This window comes from Pongo abelii, chromosome 7, assembly GCF_028885655.2.
Source record: "Pongo abelii isolate AG06213 chromosome 7, NHGRI_mPonAbe1-v2.0_pri, whole genome shotgun sequence".
NCBI lineage: Eukaryota > Metazoa > Chordata > Mammalia > Primates > Hominidae > Pongo > Pongo abelii.
Window position 1 is genome coordinate 81,371,847 of NC_071992.2, and position 20,804 is coordinate 81,392,650.

At 38.3% G+C, this 20,804-nt stretch overlaps 1 long non-coding RNA gene across 3 annotated transcripts in view; it reads right to left on the reverse strand.

Moving 5' to 3' along the window:
• Positions 1-20,804, reverse strand: part of LOC129061029 (uncharacterized) — an 80,650-nt gene that overhangs the window by 31,656 nt on the left and 28,190 nt on the right. For 2 of the 3 annotated variants that reach the window (XR_010141168.1, XR_010141169.1), the window contains 2 exons: positions 11,288-11,369; positions 5,118-5,182 (listed from right to left, as the gene is read on the reverse strand). This is a non-coding gene — a long non-coding RNA (uncharacterized LOC129061029). The remainder of the gene's footprint in view (positions 1-5,117; positions 5,183-11,287; positions 11,370-20,804) is intronic. The other variant, XR_008527985.2, reaches the window with a different exon arrangement.

The following is a 20,804-nucleotide window of genomic DNA, read 5'->3' on the forward strand; positions in this document are numbered from 1 at the left end:
AAGATGGGCAGGATACCTTCTGTCTTTGTAAATCTATATCCTGGACCTATGGGAGGCAAACAGGAGACTGGCAGAGAGCTTTCTTGCATTTGTTTCTTCTGAATTGCCTTCAGCTCAACAATCCTTCATATTTTGGGGGGCTTATTCTGCTCTCCCTCAATAGGTTCATAAATAGACAAATTAAACAATAGAAAATAATTAAAAATCCAGAAATAGTACTGTGTGTCTCTTTCTGTCTCTCTGTGTTCCTGTCCTACCCCCTCCACCACACCCACAAATACATGTTTGTAATCACATACCCTGGAATTTAGTTTATATTAGATGTGACATTTTATATCAGAGGCAGGGAAACACAATGGAATATTCAAAAACAATTTGAGAATTATTCAGGATTCATTTGAGCAAAAACATTACATTTTTATTCCTACCTTACACCACAGAAAACTAAATTCTGGAGTAAGAGCTAATATTTAAAGCAAAACTTTTTTTAAAGTTTGAAGAAAACATGGAATAAACTTTTACACTCTTGTAATGGGGCAGTGTCTAAACAGGGTACAAAACTAAAATAGCATCAAGGAAAAGATCAATTAATATAATAAAAAAAACCCTGAGTTTAATTATGTATGACAAAAGACTTTAATGAACTAAGTTAAAAATAAGAGTTTGGGAGAAAAAAACCTGCAACCTACATAACAAACAAAGGATTAATACCCAAAATATGCAAACAGCTTCTACTGCAATCTGCTGTTGCAAAATTATAACTGAGAAAATTATTACAGTGAAAGATATCTGACCTAACAAACTCTATCCTGCTTCTAACCTCCAAGCTGTCCTTGGTCATTCCTGGGCATAGGCCAAACTGACTTTGAGAGGAACTTAGTTTATAGTTTAACTTTGAAACAAAGACTATAACAGCCCTTTCCCAAAACAAACCACTTTCCTGTCTGGGGACTAGACTGCCTTTGTAGGATTAACAAATTAGCCACAAGATTAGAAATTATGGATTAGGAATCATGCAGCTAGAGGCTGCAAGATTCTGACCCTCCCCAAATTGCTCCCGGCTATAACATCACTATTGTAAAACCTAAGATCAGTGCTTGAGATATTTTGCAGACCCTGCAGTTAATGGATCAGTTGGCACCACCCAATCAATAAACTGACTCATCTTATGGTCTTGTGGATTTGAGGTCTTGTGGCCCCTACCCAGGAACGGACTCAGTGCAAGAGGACAGCTTCGGCTCCCTATGATTTCATCTCTGACCTAATCAATCAGCACTCCCAACTCACTGGCCCCTCTACCCACCAAATTATCCTCAAAAAACCTGATCCTCAAGTTTTCAGGGAGACTGATTTGAATAACAATAGAAGTCCAGTCTCCTGTACAGCCAACTTTGCATGAATTAAACTCTTTCTCTATTGCAATTCCTCTGTCTTGATAAATTGGCTTAGTCTAAGCAGCAGGCAAAGAGAACCTGTTGGGTGGTTACACAAGAAAAAATAGCCCATAAAAATAAGAATAAGTGATATGAACCAGTATTTAAAGATAAAATACAGTGTCCAATAACTGTATGAAAGATGCTCAACTTCACTAATAGTTATGGAGATGCAAATTAAGCAAGTTTTTTTTTACCATAAGATTGACCCCAAAGTTTTAAATAGTCACAATATTTTATACATTTTTGTGGGGGTGTAGTGGGGATGTAAATATAGGAGACCAGAATATGCCACCTCAAAATATGACTATAGGAGACCAGAATATGCCATTCCAAAATATGCCTTGTTGGCATAAGGATTATTTTGAGCTGATTATTTTGAGAAATCGCAGACACAGAAGAATCTCTGAAAATAAGAGTAGAAGTTATGCTTTTGTATGGGAAATTTACATCTCTGAAGGAAATCTCCATTTGTAAGGGTGTCTCCCTCTCTGTACCAGGAAGAGAAGTATTATTCTAAATCAATAGAGACTCTTATCAATGGAGAAGGCATCCACTTAAATCTGCATAACAAGCCTTACTCTTGACTATTGTCTTGCTTTTCCTGGTTATCTACCTATAACCGGCCTTCCCTAAACCCTCCTTTCTTTGTTTCAGCAGACATGGTATTTAAATATGAATTCAAAGCCAACTCTTTGAGATTTAAAGGAATCCTTTCTCTGGGTATCTCCTATGTATATATGAGGTATACAGGTTAATATACTTCTGTTTGTTTCTCTCTTGTTAATCTGTCTTTGGCTACATGGATCCATCCTAAGAACTATAAGAGTAGTGGAAAACATTTATTCCTCCCTACAGAAATATGGTACATTTGACCACACTAAATCTGGCTTTCCTAAGGTCATTCTCTCAGCTCTAGCCTTTAAATCTGAGAAAAGAAAATGGCATAATGTGAAATTTCCATTACTAAAAACCAGTCCTTCTCCAGAGGAAGAAAAAATAATGTTTAAGATAGGAAATAATTTCATTTGAAATCTTTAAGAGAACAGGTTTTCAGTTCTTTAATACATAAAGACAAAAGTAAAAAGAATGTTATTTGAGATGAACAGATATTTTCATGCAAAGTCGCCTGAACAATTCATCCAGAACCCTGGATCATCACCACCTCAGCAGTGAATACTAGATGAAGGACAGAATATGTATAGAGAGTTCTTCTTTCACAAGCTATCCAGTCACTTAGAATCCAAATACAAATTTATATCCTAATTCTGGAGGGTGTTCTTCAGTGCATTTTATTTTAAAATAAACTTATGAATCACATAACATCCCATAACAGTGGGAAAATGAAGCAGTCTTGGGTAAATACTACCTCTATTATTTCAAGTAGACAGCATATTTGGGCCCTTTACCTTATCACCACTTATAAGAAATCTACACTATACAAAACTGTTTCTTCCATATCAACTCAGTAACTTGCAACATAGGCACCAATGTAAATGTAAGAGGAGAAGATATGAAAGGAAATAATCCCCAGGGACACACACACACACGCAGGTGTCATCAGAAATGGAAGGAACACATTTCCAATGTGAACAGAAAAGTAAAAATACGTCCATCTATTAAACGTTGCCTTCCATTTCTTCATATATTCATTCAATGGGCATTTGGGGGGAAGGGCGCTAAGCACTGTTCTGAGAATACAAAGATGAGTAAGGCACAGCCCTTCAAAGACATGGTCTAATGGGAGAGGCAGACAGATAATTACAAGGCAATATTTTCACTGCTGTAAGCAGGGATATGTGAAGAAGTATGAGGGAGCATAGATACAGGAAACTGTAACTACATTTGAGAAATCAGAAAATAAATACATAAACATTTGAGCTCAGTTTCAAAATTCCACATTATGCAATAGCATTAGTTAAAGCTCCAGAATTATGCAGTAGAATTTCTATTATGTCTGACATAGGAATATTAGTCATCAAAAGCAATAGCTGAAAGCACCAACCTAAAGATATGAATAGAAAGTAAGAAAGGTCTTGTAAGGTACACGTATTTGAGGAAATGAGAAGAGCTAACAAGCTCAGAACAAAGCAAGAATATCCATTCTTGCCAATTCTGTTCAACATTACAATAAGAACAATGAAATAAAAAGGCAAAAATTGGAAAGGAAGAAATAAAACTATCTTTGTTCATAGATGACATAATTGTGTATGTAGAAAATCCTAAGGAAACTACCAAAAATACTAGATGCCAGGCACAGTGGTTCATGCCTGTAATCCCAACACTTTGGGAGGCTGAGGTGGGAGGATTGCTTGAACTTAGAAGTCTAAGACCAGCCTAGACAACACAGCAAGACCCTGTCTCTACAAAAAAATTTAAAAATTAGCCCAGTGTGGTGCTGTGTGCCTGTAGTCCCAGCTATCAGGAGGCAGAGGTGGGAGGACCGCACAAGTGCAGGAACTCTAGGTTGCAGTGAGCCATGAGCACGCCACTGCACTCCAGCCTGGGCAACAGAGTGAAACGCTGTCTCAAAAATATAGATATACATATATACTAGAATAAGTAAATTTAGGTCAGTGTACATAAATTAACCGTACTTTTATATAGCTGCAACAAGCAACTGAAAAATTAAGCAAAAAAATTTACAATAGCATCCAAAATTTAAAATAATTATGAGTAAATTTGACAAAGGTTGTCTAAGACTTCATGTTGAAACTACAAAATATTGCTGAGAGATATTAAAGACTTCCCAAATCAATGAAAATATATACCATGTTCATGGATCAGAAGACTTGACATTGTTAAGATGTCATTTCTCCCCAAATTGATCTATAGATTTACTGCAATCCCAATTAAAATCCAAAAATTTCTTTTATAGAAATCAACGATTTGATTTGAATGTGAGAATATGAATGACAGAATGACAGAAAATACTCAATACAACAATGAAAAGGAAGAATGATGTTGGAGGATTTGCACTACTTGGCTTTAAGATTTCCCATAAAGCTACAATAATCAAAACACTGTGGTATTTATGTGGTATTGATTGCCTCTGGATTGACTGGAAAGACACTTAAGGGAAATTTCTGGGACAAAGTAAATGTTCTATATCTTAACTGATGTGGTGACTTCATAGGTGTATAGTTTGTCAATATAAACATTTGAATACCCATAATGTACCAGTTTGTCTTAACCACTTGAGATGCATCAGTAAAAAACAACAAAAAAGGAAAAGACAGAGATGCTGTCATGGAACATACATCTTAGCAGGGGCTAGGGAAGAAAGAGAGACATATAATAAAGAAAACATATAATATAGAAATTATGTGGCTTTTTAGAGGGTAACAGTACTGTGGAAAAAGAAAAAGTACAGTAGGTTAAAGGGCTGGGAGAATGCAGTTTTATACTATGTTGTCAGAAAAGGCCTTACTGGGAAGGTAACAGTAAAGCCAAGACTTGACAGAATAGAATGAGTTAGACATGCTCTTACTCCCTTGGGGAAGGAGTGTTCCTAGGAACTGCAAAGAGGCCAGTGTACCTGCAGAAGAGCTTTCTTAGTGCAGCACCACTCAAACAGAACTGTTCTCTAAAGATATGGCAAGCACCTCCCTGAGTGGCTCCACTTGAGCTTATCACAGTGAGATTTACACTCATCAAATCTCATTCCATGTGCTTTTGACTTACTATTTTGATGTTGCATGCATGAAGCAGGAGATAAATTCCCTCACTGTTGAGTTCTGGTCAGCAACCTAGGATGGAAGGACATTGGTACATCCTCAACATGTCTGATTTTGTTTCTGAAAGGTAAAAACCAAAACCAAAACAAAATAAAAAAATACAAACAGTGCTCATTTCCCAGTGGCTCTTGGGTCCTGCATTGGAGGCAGAGAGAGAGCAATTGGGGATAAATAAGAATGCTCTAAATTCTTGAGAGCTCTCCAGGGAGAAGTAGGCTGCTTCTGAAAGAAAACAGTAGTACAGGATCATAGCCAGGATCTACACAATTTTGAAAAGAGTTGACACTTACTGAGGTCCCAGAATATTAGTGCTGTGTGGTCATGCAAAGTGGGAATTTATTTTGTTGTTCTTCAGGGTATTCTGGAAGACAGTCTATTTACCTTGTTTTGTCCAAAAGGGGCAGCAGTGTTATGACTACACACATCATTTGTCTACCCAGTTTAAACAGCTTCCCTTAGGACATAATTCAGATGGCAGAGTGGATGATACTAGCCTTTATCCCCCTGACACAAGACAAAATATATAGATAGCTATCCACAACCAGAATAGCCCTGAAAGAGATCAAAGGTCCATTAAAGATCTTTTATGTGTGAATATTCTTTTCGTTTTGTTCCACTGTGTTCCATCTACAGGAAGACAGTGGAGCAAAAACAAAAAGAATATTCACACAGAAAAGATCCCTGCTGAAGCTGGCATACCTGAGAATTCAGGAGACTGCTAGGAACAAAGAAGAAAGGCTGAGGCTATCAGCCACATGGGGGGAATTACTGTGGTCCAGTGACCTGCTCTACAGAGGACATTAGCATCATTTGCCATTGAGGTAACCAACAGCCATTTCCTCCAGGGAACCCCAGAGAGGAAGACACAGCTGTGCACCCCTCCTGCCCTAAGCAGCCACTGTTGAGCTGCTTTAGGAAAGGAGCTAAGGGAGGAGACGACCCCTCATATTGTCTTATGCCCAATTTCTGCCTCCAAAGAAAGAAAAAGTAAAAACTAAAAGGCAGAAATGAAATCCACAAGCAGACAGCCCGACGCCACACCCTGGGCCTGGTAGTTAAAGATCAACCCCTGACCTAATCGGTTATGTTATCTGTAGATTAGAGACATTGTATAGAAAAGCACTGAGAAAATCCCTAACCTGTTTTGTTCCGATCTAATTACCGGTGCATGCAGCCCCCAGTCACGTACCACCTGCTTGCTCAATCGATCACGACCCTCTCATGTGCACCCCCTTAGAGTTGTGAGCCCTTAAAAGGGACAGGAATTGCTCACTCAGGGAGCTCGGCTCTTGAGACAGGAGTCTCGCTGATGCCCCCGGCCGAATAAACCCCTTCCTTCTTTAACTCGGTGTCTGAGGAGTTTTGTCTGTGGCTCGTCCTGCTACAGAGCCACCATCTCTCCCAACCCTGCACTTGTCCTGGCCCCCAAGCTGGGACTGAACTGCATGTGCCCACACTGCAGACTTGGTCTCTATGGCGGCACTCCTCTCACCCACATCTCAGATACCACAGCCATCACCATGGTGAGCTAGTTCACACTCTGGACCATGGAGCCAAGCTCTTACTGCATACACTCAAACTCTGGACTTCAGCTCAGCCACCACAGAAAAGTAAGCTCCATGTTAACCTTGGAGCCACTGTAACTCTGTCTCAACCTGTGTTCCTATTCTGGTTCCCTGGCTACTTCACAAGCATCCACACCTTACATGCTGTTGGCAATGTGGTAGCAGGAGTGCTTGAACCCTAAGGACCAGTGCCATAGCCGCTCCACATCCCAGAGCTGTAGTCTCTTCACACATACCCGTGCTTCAGGCCTCAGCCCTGTAACTACTCCATAGGCAACACACTTAAGACACTGGTGCCACTGCCACTTCAGGTAGGCCTGCAAACCAGACCCAGTGCCAACAGGAATCTCTTTAGCCAAAATTTCCACAGTAGAAAAAAAAATAGATCAGGAGAACCTTAATAATCATCACAATCATAGACCCCAACAATCTTCACTACCACCGCAGACATCCACAACATTGAGTGTTGAGGATCTCTGCAATCATTGTCAACACTAACCTTAGCTGACAGAGCTGCACAATGACTGCACAACTGTATCCTCATTGGTGCCAGAACCACTGCACCCCACTCAGCAAGCACCCTCACACCCTTCCCCCAGAAGAAAGTATTTTCATAGCAAAATTAGCCTTTAAAGTCTGCAATAGGTTACTGCTCCACCAAATAGGCAGACATCAACATAAGGCAAGAAGAAACATGACAAGTCAAAAAGACATAACTCAACCAAAAGAACGCAATTTCCCAGTAGCAAGCCTCAAATAAATGGAGATACACAAACTGCATGACAAAGAATTCAAAAAAAATTGTTTTAAGGAAGCTCAGTGAACTTCAAGAAAATACAGAGTAATAATTCAGTGAAAGCAGGAAAACAATAAATGAACAAAAATAGAAATTTGGCAAAAAGATTAACATTATTTTTAAAATTAAATAGAAATTCTGGAGCTGAAAAATACAATGAATAACATGAAAAAAATGAATGTGATAGTGTCAACAGCAGAATTGATCAAGGAGAAGAAACAATCTGTGAACTCAAAAATAAGTTATTTGAAAATATACAATCAGAGCTAGGAAAAGAAAAAAATGAAAAGGAATGAAGAAAGCATACAGGATTTAGGGGGCAGCATTAAAGAGCAAATATTCAAGCTACAGGTGTTAAAAGAAGGAGAAGAGAGGAAAAAAGTAGAAAGTATACTTAAAGAAATAATAGCAAAATCTTTCCAAATCTGGGGGGAGATAGAAATAGCCAGGGATAAGGAGGTCAAAGGTCTCCAATCAGATTCAATAAGACTACACCAAGACATATTATAACCAAACCGTAAAAATGAAAGACAAAGGAGGAACTCTGAAAGCAGCAAGAGAAAAGAAGCAAATCACATATAAGGGAGTCCCAATAAGGCAAGCAGCAGAATTCTCAGCAGAAATGTTACAAGCCAGGAGAGAGTGGGATGATATATTCAAAGTGCTGAAGAAAAAAAATTAAGAATAAGTAAACCAAGAATACTTTATCGACCAAATCTGTCTTTCAGAAATGAAGGAAAGGTAAAGATTATCCCAGACAAGCAAAAGCTGAGGGAGTTCATTACCACCAGAACTATCTACGGGAAATGCTACAGGGAATTATTCAAAATAAAAAAAGATGCTAATTAGTAACATAAAAACATAGAAAGTATGAAACTCACTTGTAAAAATATGTACACACTCAAATTCAGAATATGCTAATACTGTAATGATGGTGTGTAAATCACTTATATCGTTAGTATGACAGGTTAAAAGACTGTTAAAAATAGTAATAGCTACAATAATTTGTTAAGGAATATACAATATAAAAAGACATACATTGTGACAACAAAAACATAAAGTGTGGGTGACAAGAGTAAAAGTGTAGAGTTATTTTGTGCAATCAAAGTTAAGTGTTATCAGCTTAAAATAGCTTGTTATAACTACAAGATGTTTTATGTTAGCCTTATAAGGCTAACCACAAAATAAAAACCTATAGTAAGCACATAAAATGTAAAAAGTAAGGAATCAAAACACACTAGTAGAGAAAAATCCTCTAATAACAGAGGAGGAAGACAGGAAGAAAGAAACAACAAGAGAGGAAAAAAGAAACAAATGATCTACCAAACAACGAGAAAACAATGAACAAAATGGCAATAGTAAGTCCTTACCTATTAATAATTATCTTGACTATAAATGGATTAAATTCTCCAATTAAAGACAAGGATTAGATGAATGGATAAAGAAAAAAAAACACAACTATTTGTTACCTACAAGAGAATCACTTCACATTTAAAGACACTTATAGATTGATAGTGAAAGGATGGGAAAAGATATTCCACGGGAACAGAAAACAAAAAGAGCAGGGGTACCTATACCTGTATCAAATCAAATAGATGTAAGCCAGAATATGTAAAACAAGACAAAGAAGGTCATTATATAATGACAAAGGGATCGATTTATCAAGAGGATACAACAGTTATAAATATATATGCATCCAACATCAGAGCACCTAAATGCATAAAACACTATTAATAGATCTGAAGAGAGAGATACTGCAATACAATAATAGTAGGGGAATTCAATACCCCACTTTCAGCAATGGACAGATAATCCAGATAGGAAATCAATGAGGAAACATTGGACTTAAACTATGTATTAGACTAAATGTACCTAATAGACTTGTATAGAACATTCCATCCAACAGCAGCAGAATACACATTCTTCTCAAGCACACCCAGGTTAGTCTCCAGGATAGATCATATGTTAGACAGAGATCAGTCTTAATAGATTTGAGAAGACTGAAATCACATCAAGCATCTCCACCAATCACAATGGTATAAAATTAGAAACCAATAATAGGAGAGATTTCAGAAAATTTACAAATATGTCAACATTATAACAACATTATCCTTAATAACATGGTCCTTAGTAACACAAAAACATAGAAAAGTATGAAACTCACTTGTAAAAGTATGTACACACTCAAATTCAGAATGTGCTAATACTATAATGATGGTGTGTAAATCACTTATATCTTTAGTATGATGGTTAAAAGACAAAACTGTTAAAAATAGTAATAGCTACAATAGATCAAAGAGGAAATTCAAGGGAAATGTTAAAATATCTTGAGACAAATTAAAATGGAAACACAAAGGGCCAGGCACAGTGGCTCAGGCCTGTAATCCTGGCACTTTGGGAGGCTGAGGTGGACAGATCACCTGAGGTCAGGAGTTCAAGACCAGCCTGACCAACATGGTGAATCCCCATCTCTACTAAAAACACAAAATTAGCTGGGCATTGTGACACATGCCTGTTATTCCAGCTACTTAGGAGGCTGAGGCAGAAGAATTGCTTGAACCTGGGAAGCAGGGGTTGCAGTGAGCCGAGATCACGCCATTGCACTCCAGCCTAGGCAACAAGAGTGAAACTCCATCTCAACACAATAAATAAATAAAATAAAATGGAAATACAAAGGAATGCAGCAAGAGCAGTTCTAAGACAAAAGTTTGTATTAATAAATGCCTACATCAAAAAGAAAGATCCAAAATAACCAACTAATGTTATACCTCAAAGAACTAGAAAGAGAAAAACAAACTAAGCCCAATATTAGTAAAAGGAAGGACATAATAAAGATTAGAGCAGGCCAGCGTAGGGCTCACGCCTATAATCCCAACACTTTGGGATGTTGAGGAAGGATTGCTTGAGCCCAGAAGTATGAGACCAGCCTGGGCAACATAAGGACACCCTGTCTCTACAAAATAAAAGTAAATCAGCCAGGCTTGGTAGTATGTACTTATGGTCCCACTACTTGGGAGGCTGAAGTTGAAGGATCAGTTGAGCCCAGGAGTTCGAGGCTGCAGTGAGCCATGATCATACCACTGCATTCCAGCCTGGGTGACAGTGAGACCCCAGCTCAAAAAAAAAAAAAAAAAAAAAAAAAGATCAACAGAAATAAATGAAATAGAGAGTAGAAAAGCAATAGAAAAATTAAAAACATAAACATAATTAAGAGTTGGTTTTTTGAAATAATAAAATAATAAATTCAGATAGATTAAGAAAAAGAGAGGAGACAAATAAATAAAATCAGAAATGAAATAAGAGACATAACTGATGCCACAGAAATACAGAGGATCATAAGAAAAATTATACAGCAACAAATTGGAAAACCTAGAGAAATGAACAAATTCCTAGAAATAGAAAATCTGAACAGACCAATAACAAGTAAGGAAATTGAATCAATAATTTAAAATCTCCCATCGAAGAAAAGCCCAGGACCATCAGGCTTCGCTGTTGAATTCTACCAAACATTTAGAGAACTAATGCTAATTCTTCTCAAATTCTTCCAAAAAATTGAGGAGGAGGGACTACTTCCAAACTCATTTTTTGAGGCCGGTATTACCCTGATAACACCCAGACAAGGACTGTACAAGAAAATAAAATCATAGGCCAACATCCCACATGAACATAGATGCAAAAATCCTCAACAAAATACTAAAAAACCAAATTCAACATTGCATTAAAGAATCATTCACCATGCAAGCTTGTCCAACTCACCTTATTTTGTTGTTGTTGTTCTTCTGTTTTGTTTCATGTTAGGTTTTTAGCAGCCTGAAGCCATGGTTTTCAGTTTCTGTCTCTAGTAATAAGCAGAAAAGAGAAATGAGAAAGGGGCTTTACCAGCCCTGCCAGAAGCAGAAGCTAAGAACCCATGACAGGGACACCTTTGGACATCCCTGTAAGGGATTTAATCCTGGGGTACAAGGATACTTCAATGGATGCAAATCAATAAAATGTAACACATCACATTAAAAAAAGGACGAAAACTATGTGATCATCTCAATAAATGCAGAAAAGGCATTCAAAAAATTCAACATTCTTTCATGATAAAAATTCTCAAGAAATTATGTATAGAAAAAATGTACCTCAATCCAATAAAAGCCATATAAGACAAACTCATAGCTAACATAATACTCAATGGTGAAAGATTGAAAGCTTTTCCTCTAAGATTAAGACAAGGGAGCTGGGCACAGTGGCATGTGCCAGTAATCCCAGCTACTCAGGATGCTGAAGCAGGAGGATTGCTTGAGCTCAGGAGTACAAGACCAGCCTGGGCAACATAGTGACATCCCGACTCTGAAAAAAAAAAAAAAAAAAAGAGCAAAACAAGGATGCCCATTCTCAACACTTCTATTCACATAGTACTGGAAGTTCCCAACCGGAGCAATCAGGCAGGAGAAAGAAATAAATGTCATCCAGATCAAAAAGGAAGAAGTTAAATTGTCTCTTTGCAGATAACATGATCTTATACATAGAAAAACCCTAAAAATCTCACCAAAAATTTGTTAAGACTAATAAATGAATAGAGTAAAGCTGCAGGATATAAAATCCACATAAAAAAATCAGTAGCATTTCTATACATCAATAATGAGCTAGCTGAAAAGGAAATCAAAACAATCGCATTTATGACAGCTACCAAAAAAAAAATACTTCAGAATAAATTTAACCAAGGAAGTAAAAAACCTGTACACTGAAAACTATAAAACATTGATGAAAGAAATTGAAGACACAGATTAATGAAAATATTGTTTTGTTCATCCATCAGAAGAATCAATATTGTTATCATGTCCATACTCCCCAAAACTACAGATTCAATGCAATCTCTATCAAAATTCCAATGACATTTTTCACAGAAATAGAAAAGATAGTCCTTAAATTCATATGGAACCACAAATGACTTTAAATAACTAAAGCAATCTTGAGCAAAAAGAACAAAGCTGAGGGCATTATACTACCTGATTTCAAAATATACTATAAAGCTATAGTAATCAATACAGTATGGTACTGGCATAAAAACAGACATATAGATCAATGGAATAGAATAAAAAGCCCAAAAATAAATCCATGCATTTATCGTCAACTGATTTTTGACCAACATGCCAAGAATATACAATGAGTAAAGAACAGTCTTTTCAATAAATGGTGCTATGAAAACTGGATATCCACATGCAGAAGAATGAAATTGGACCCATATCTCACCTCATATACAAAAAGTAACTCAAAATAGATTACAGACAGAAACACAAGACCTGAAACTATAAAACTACTAGAAGAAAATGTGGGAAAAAGCTTCTTGACATTGTATGGGCAAAGATTTTTTGGCTATGACCCCAAAAGCACAGGCAACAAAAGCAAAAATTAACAAATAGATTACACCAAACTAAAAAGCTTCTAAACAGCAAATGGAAACAATCAACAGAGTGAAGAGGCAACCGAGGAATGGGAAAATAAATTTGCAAACCATACAACTATATGAGCTAGCTGAAATATGAGCTAACTGAAAAAGAAATTAAGTAAGGGGTTAATATCCAAAATGTATAAAGAATTCATATACTCAATAGCAAAAACCAATCTGATTAAAAAATGGGCAAAAGATCTGAAGAGACTTTTCTCAAAAGAAGACATACAGATGGCAAATAGGTATATGAAAAAAATGCTCAACATCATCCTTAGGGAAATGCAAATTAAAACCACAAGGTATCACCTTACACCTACTAGAAAAGCCATTATCAAAAAGATGTAAGGTATAAGGGTTAGCAAGGATGTGGAGAAAAGGAAATCCTTGTACACTGTTGGTGGGAATGTAAATTAGTACAATCATTATGAAAAACAGTATGGAGTTTCCTCAAAATATTAAAAATGGAACTACCATATGATCCAGCAATATCACAACTGGGTATAGATCCCACGGATGTGAAATTGGTATGTTGAAGAGATATCCACACGCTTATGTTCATTACAGCATTATTCACAATAGTTAAGATACGGAATCAACCCATGTGTCCAACAACAGATGAATGGATAGAGAAAATGTGGTATATATACACAATAGAATATTATTCAGCCTTAAAAAAGAAGGAAATCCTGTCATTTGAGACAACATGGATAAATCTATAAGACATTATGTTAAATGAAATAAGCCAGGCACAGAAAGACAAATACCACATGAGATCTCTTATATGTGGAATGTAAGAAAGTTACATTCATAGAAGCAGAGTAAAATAGTGGTTGCTCTAGGCTGGGGCCGGGAGGAGGGAGACAGGGAGGTGTCGGCCAAAGGATACAAAATTTCAGCTGGATGTAAGGAATAAGCTCAAGAGAGCTATTGTACATTATAGTGACTACAGTTAATAACAATACATTGTATACTTGAAAACTGCTCAGAGCAGATTTTTAAATGTCCTCACCACACACACCAAAATGATATGTGAGGGAATGCATAGGTTAAATAGCTTGATTCAGCCATTCTAAAATGTATACATACATCAAAACATCACACTATACACCATAAATATACACAATGTTTATTTGTCAATTAAAAAAAATTTTTAACAGTTTCCCTAAACAATGCCTTTCCTTTTTTTTTTTTTTTAAGCTTGGGCCTTCCTAAAGGCAGCCAAAGAGTAGTTGGAAATAACTGAACTGACACTATGAAGTATCCTACAGATCCCTAAATAGTTCAACATCAATGCCAAAAACAAAAAAAAGCACAAATATTAGACACCAACTCCTATTCTCAGAGACACAGCCCCGCCTAAGAGAGACATGTCCAGAAATCACAGCAGTAGTGGAGCCTGTGTGTGGAGGTAGGAAGTGAGAAGAAGGAAATTTGTCTACTATTTTATAGTTCAGCCCTGTTATTCATAACACGCTTGAGTCTAGTTTTAGCCAATTCCTGTCAAACTGGCCTGGCCTGTCATTGCAAATTTAGTATCAAGCTACTGATGGAGTTTAATGACTTGGTGAGAAATATAGATCCATCTATTTCGTGGCAGCTGAGCTGCAGTTCTATTGCTTTAAGGAAACATTTGGTATTGACTTAACATGATGCTTATTAAATCTAAATCAATTGTGAATTAGTCAACTTGAAAGTATTGTCTAATTTTCTTACTGGTATTAATGCTGATATCCCATAACAAATGTTTTGGAGTGAAAACACTTAACCTACATATATCGCCCCAAGTTTCCTTTATTCAGTTTTAATTTAACTGTATTCAGTTTTAATTTGTATGACAAGTTTCACCTCACAAGGTGCTTCCTCCTGTTTAACTATTTCTAAGTGCACATGGAGGTCTATTTACGTATTAATTTCTGCTAGAATTACAGACATATCCACCTTCATTTCTCCTCCCCAAAGGACCGAAAAGGTCTTTTGAGTGGCCATAAATGTCTCATTATAAACACTTAATTTAAAACTCCGTCACAGTTAGAGTCAATCTGGCCTGCACTCTCATGCCAAAAAGCAAAACCTTTCAAGCTGTGCATTTTTACTATTAACTTTCCACTGTGACTTTAGAATCTCAATCAATTCTTTAAGAAATGCAAATGCTCTTTTTTCTTTGGCTTAGCAGTAGCCACTGGGAAATACATTTGTATAATTCCTTCCTGGCCATGCATGGGCTATAACAATAATCAAAGCTACCAGGCCAGAGAAGATATTCCAGAACATACTCAGCTTTTTCCAACTTACTGTCAGAGGCCATTGAACTTTCAGCCTTCTACTTGGCCCAGCCAGGAAGATAGTGAAAGTGCCTCTAACCAAATCCAAATGCAGGCTGTCTACAGGATTAATCTTTTATTTTTTTTTTTTTTGAGATGGAGTTTCACACTTGTTGCCCAGGCTGGAGTGCAATGGTGTAATCTCGGCTCACTGCAACCTCCACCTCCCGAGTTCAAGCGATTCTCCTGCCTCAGCCTCCCAAGTAGCTGGGAGGCTACAGGCATGCCTGGGAGGCTACAGGCGTGCACCACCATGCCCGACTAATTTTGTATTTTCAGTGGAGATGGGGTTTCACCATGTTGGCAAGCTGGTCTCGAACTCCTGACTTCGGTGATCTGCCCACCTCGGCCTCCCAAAGTGCTGGGATTACAGGCCTGAGCCACCGCATCCGGCCCAGGGTTAATCTTAATCTGTTTCTCCAATTATATTTCCACTAATGCTACTGAACCCTTGCCCTCCAATCCACCCTCCACTTTCTTGCTAGGGTGCTTTAGGGCCCTTCATGCGCTGACCCAGACAGCCCCTCCAGGCTCCTCATCTTCACTCCCCCCACATACCTATGCTCATAACCCCAGTAACACACCTGTGCTCTACTCACAGTATCACAAGCAGTTCCCAAACTCACCATGGTGTTGTTGCCTCCCCACCTTTTACGCATGTTCCTTCTGCCAGCAATATCCTTGTGCCCCTGGCCTTCTCCCACCCAGCCTTCCAAACTCAGTTCCAAAGCCCTCTCCTCTGTGAATTCTTCACTGATCACACTCTCCAGCCCTACCAAAGTCGAGCATTTTCTCCTCCGGTTCCTGTAGCACTGTGGGACCTTCTCTATCCTAACATGTATCATATCATATTTGAGTATGTATTTACATGGCTGTCTCCCACAAGGCTGTGAGCCCATTAAAAGTGGGATTGGCTTTTATCCTTGTATCCCCAGCTGCTTGTACCATGCCAGGCATCTGGCAAATAATCAAGAAATCTTTATGGAATAAACAGAAAAAGGTGATATAAATGTAAAAGGAACAAATTTCTCAGCACTCCCGTGCATGTAGAGGAGGCAGGTGAATTCCACATTTATGGCGATGGATGACCTGTGCTTAGAGTGGACCTAAATCCCTGACCAAGAAAAGAAGTTTGGAAATGATATCATTATTTGCAGATCCCCTCTCACCAGTTGTTATGTCTGTGCCTCATGGGACATGGGCAAGGATCATGGAAGAATTTACATATATATATACACATATATATATGTAAATTAGCTGTGTGGTTTCCTGGTGGCTGGATCTCAGGATAAAGGGATTGAAAGCTAAAAACACTAAAACAAATATGGAAAATAACAGAACCAAAAAAATGACCGAATGGGAAAAAAATGCCCTCGACCTTACCACAGTTCCTGATTCTCTGTGGTTATTGGATTGGCAGAGCTTGGATAAACTAAATGAGTGGAAAATCCCCATATCTTATTTCCATTTCCAGCCTCCTACCAAAAAGGCTTTTTCCTAGCTAGTAGCACTGACCTTCCCCATCAACCTTCATGTAAAGATGCTAACGAGCAATAATAATGTGAAAGAGGATGCAACAAAAGGGAGAAAGAGAATCAAAAGAAACAGAGCTTTCCATAGCTGGGCCATTTCCTCCCGTGAAAATGCCTCAATGTCTGATTTCCACTCCTAAGCCGCAGGGACCATGATGCTGGTCCAGACCAGTCGTTTCAAAGTGGGTTTTCTCAAGTCTGTAAGGTGATTCCCAGTAGCACTGGGGGTGACAAAGGCTCTCCACCCCTCACCTTCAACCAGAAAGTGCCAGCATTTTTTTCTTCTTCAAAGTTGGGCTTATATGGAAGTTTCTGTGTGAAGGCAGAGTTCTATAGCTAAAACAAACAAAAACAAAAACACCAGTCCAGAAAATGAGGCTGTTTGCTCTTATAAGATTCCATCTGGATTTTATATAGTTAAAAGGGCCTCAGACTGCAGTCCAGCAGGCTGGGAGGTAACCTGTAGCTCCCCCTCTGCATAGTATAAGAGAAGGAAACCCAAAATTAGACAAGAGACCAGGACCTGAACCCTAGGTGTGACTCACTCGCTAGATGTGAACATTTCCTCTGCAAGAGTTCCAGGCTCCATGAGGGCAGCAAGCCTGTTTTGGACCTCATGGGACCCTCAGGGCCTAGTGCAGTACGTGGGAGATGTTAGCTACTCGATAGCTAGTTGTTGAGCTATTGAGAACTAGCTCAAATGACAAAGTTTCCTATGCTTGTTTCTGAAATTCTAGATTCTCAACTTGCTATAGTAACCTTTCTAAGCTTTAGTGTCTTCACTGAGAAAACAGCCACAATAATAATACTTAACGCCAGAGAGTTGTTTTAAGGATTAAGATAATTCATGTAAAATGTGTAAGCCCAATGCCTAACATAAAATTGTTTATTATTGTTGACAAAAAGAATAAAACTCTGTAAAATATTTGAAGAGATCTATTCTGAGCCAAATATGAGTGACCAATGGCCCACGACATAACCCTAAGAAGATCCTGAGAACATGTGGCCAGGGCGGTGGGCATACAGCTTAGTTTTATACATTTTAGGGAGACATGAGACATCAATCAAATACATGTAAGAGGTACATTTATTTGGTCTGGAAAGGCAGGACAATGCAAGCTTCCAGGTCATAGGTAGATTCAAAGATTTTCTGTTACGTTGAGTTACATTATTGCCTAAAGACTTAGGAATGACTGGGTTAAGATAAGGGGTTATGGAGACCAAGGTTTTATCATGCAGGTGAAGCCTCCAGGTAGCAGGCTTTGAGGAGAATAGATTGTAAATCTTTCTTATGAGACTCTTTAATAGTCTGTTCTATCAGTAATTCTAAAAGGGAAGAGGGTATAATGAGACATGTCCGATCCACCCTTCCCATCATGGCCTGAATTAGTTTTTCAGGTTAGCTTTGAAATGCCCTTGTCAAGAAGAGGTGTCCATTCAGATAATCTAGGGACTTAGAATTTTATTTTTGGTTTACATTATTTTTACAATGAATATTACTATTAGTACCCCCTAAGCAGGATTGAAGTTCCTCCTTAAAGCACTTTCTTTTTAACCTCTTAAAAGCAAGGCAGTTGGAGGCTGGGAATACTAAGCAAATTCCTTAACTTCTCTGAGCCTATAGTTCCTTACCTTAAACAGGATGGTACTGGCACAAAAACAGACACTTAGACCAACGGAACAGAATAGAGAGCCCAAGAACAAATACACACACCTACAACCATCTGATCTTCAACAAAGCTGACAAAAACAAGCAATGAGAAAAGGAGTCCCTATTCAATAAATGATGCTGGGATAACTGGATAGCCATATGCAGAAGACTGAAACTGGACGCCTTCCTTACACTGTATACAAAAATAAACTCAAGGTGGGTTAAAGACTTAAATGTAAAACCCAAAAGTATAAAAACCCTGGAAGACAACCAAGACAATACCATCCTAGACTTAGGAGTAGGCAAAGATTTCTTTTTTTTTTTTTTTTTTTTTGAGACAGCGTCTGGCTCTGTTGCCCAGGCTGGAGGGCAGTGGCGCGATCTCGGCTCACTGCAAGCTCTGCCTCCTGGGTTCATGCCATTCTCCTGCCTCAGCCTCTCAAGTAGCTGGGACTACAGGAGCCCAGCACCACGCCTGGCTAATTTTTTGTATTTTTAGTAGAGACAGGGTTTCACTGTGTTAGCCAGGATGGTCTCGATCTCCTGACCTCATGATCCACCCACCTCGGCCTCCCAAAGTGCTGGGGTTATAGGCTTGAGCCACCACGCCCAGCCAGGAATGGGCAAAAATTTCATGACAATGACAGAAAAGCAACTGCAACAAAAGCAAAAATTGACAAATCGGATCTAATTAAACTTAAGAGCTTCTTCACAACAAAATAAACTATTAACAGAGTAAACAAACTACAGAATGGGAGAAAATTGTTGCAAACTATGCATCTGACAAAGGTTTAATATCCAGCATCTATAAGGAACTTAAACAAATTTACAGGAAAAAAACAAACAACCCCATTAAAAAGTGGACAAAGAACATGAACAGACATTTTCAAATGAAGATATACATGCAGCCAACAAGCATATGATTAAAAGCTGAACATCACTGATCATTAGAGAAATGCACATCAAAACCACAATGGAATGCCATCTCACACCAGTCAGAATGGCTATTATTAAAAAGTCAAAAAATAACAGACGCTGGTGAGGTTGTGGAGAAAAGGGAACACTTATACACTGTTGGTGGGAGTGTAAATTAGTTCAACCATTGTGGAAAGCAGTGTGGCAATTCCTCAAAGAGCTAAAAACAGAACTACAATTCAATCCAACAGTCCCATTACTGGGTATACATCCAAAGGAACATAAATCATTCTGCCATGAAGATACATGCACACAAATGTTCATTGCAGCACTAGTTACAAAAGCAAAGACATGGAATCAACCTAAATGCCCATCAATGATAGACTGGATAAAGAGAATGTGGTACATATACACACATTTTATGGAATATTGTGCAGCCATAAAAAAGAACAAGATCATGTCTTTTGTGGGAACATGAAGGGAGCTGGAGGCTATGATCCTTAGCAAATTAATGGAGGAACAGAAAACCAAATACCGCATGTTCTCACTTTTAAGGAGCTAAATGATGAGAACCCGTGAACACATAGAAGGGAATAACAGATGCTAAGGCCTGCTTGAGGCTGAAGGCTGGGAGAAGGGAGAGGAACAGAAAAAGTAACATTGGGTACTAGGCTTAGTGCCTGGGTGATAAAATAATCTGTAAAACAAACCACTGCGATATGAGTTTACCTACATAACGAACCTGCACGTGTACCCCCCAAACCTAAAATAAAAGTTAAAAACAAACAAGCAAAAAGGGTAATAATGCCTTCCTTTCAAGGTTGTTGTAGGAATAAACAAGTTAGCATGGTGCAATGGTTAATTTTATGTGTCAACCTGACTGGGGTAGGGGACACCAAGATAGTTGGAGAAACTGTTTCTTGGTGTGTCTACGAGGTGTTTCAGAAGAGATTAGCATTTGAATCAGTGGACTCAGTAAAGACGATCCCTCACCACAGTGGGTGGGCATCATCCAAACACCACGGTGGGTGGGCATCATCCAAACTGTTGAAGGCAGAGGAAGGACACATTCTTTCTCTGCTTGAGCTGGGACATCCATCTTCTGCCCTTAAGAAGCTCCTGCTTCTTAAGCCTTCAGACTCCAGGACTATACCAGCACCCTATCCTTACCCTCACCCCTCATTCTCAGGCCTTCAGACTCAAACCCAATTATACCACTGGCTTTCCTGGTTCTTCAACTTGCAGACAGCATATGGTGGGAATTCTCAGCTTCTATAATCACATGAGTCAATTCCCATAATAGATCTCCTCATCTATATCTAGACCTGTATCCATATTCATATCTTTATCTATATCTATATATCTATGTATATCCTATTGGTTCTGTTTCTCTGGGGAACTCTGAAAAATACACAGA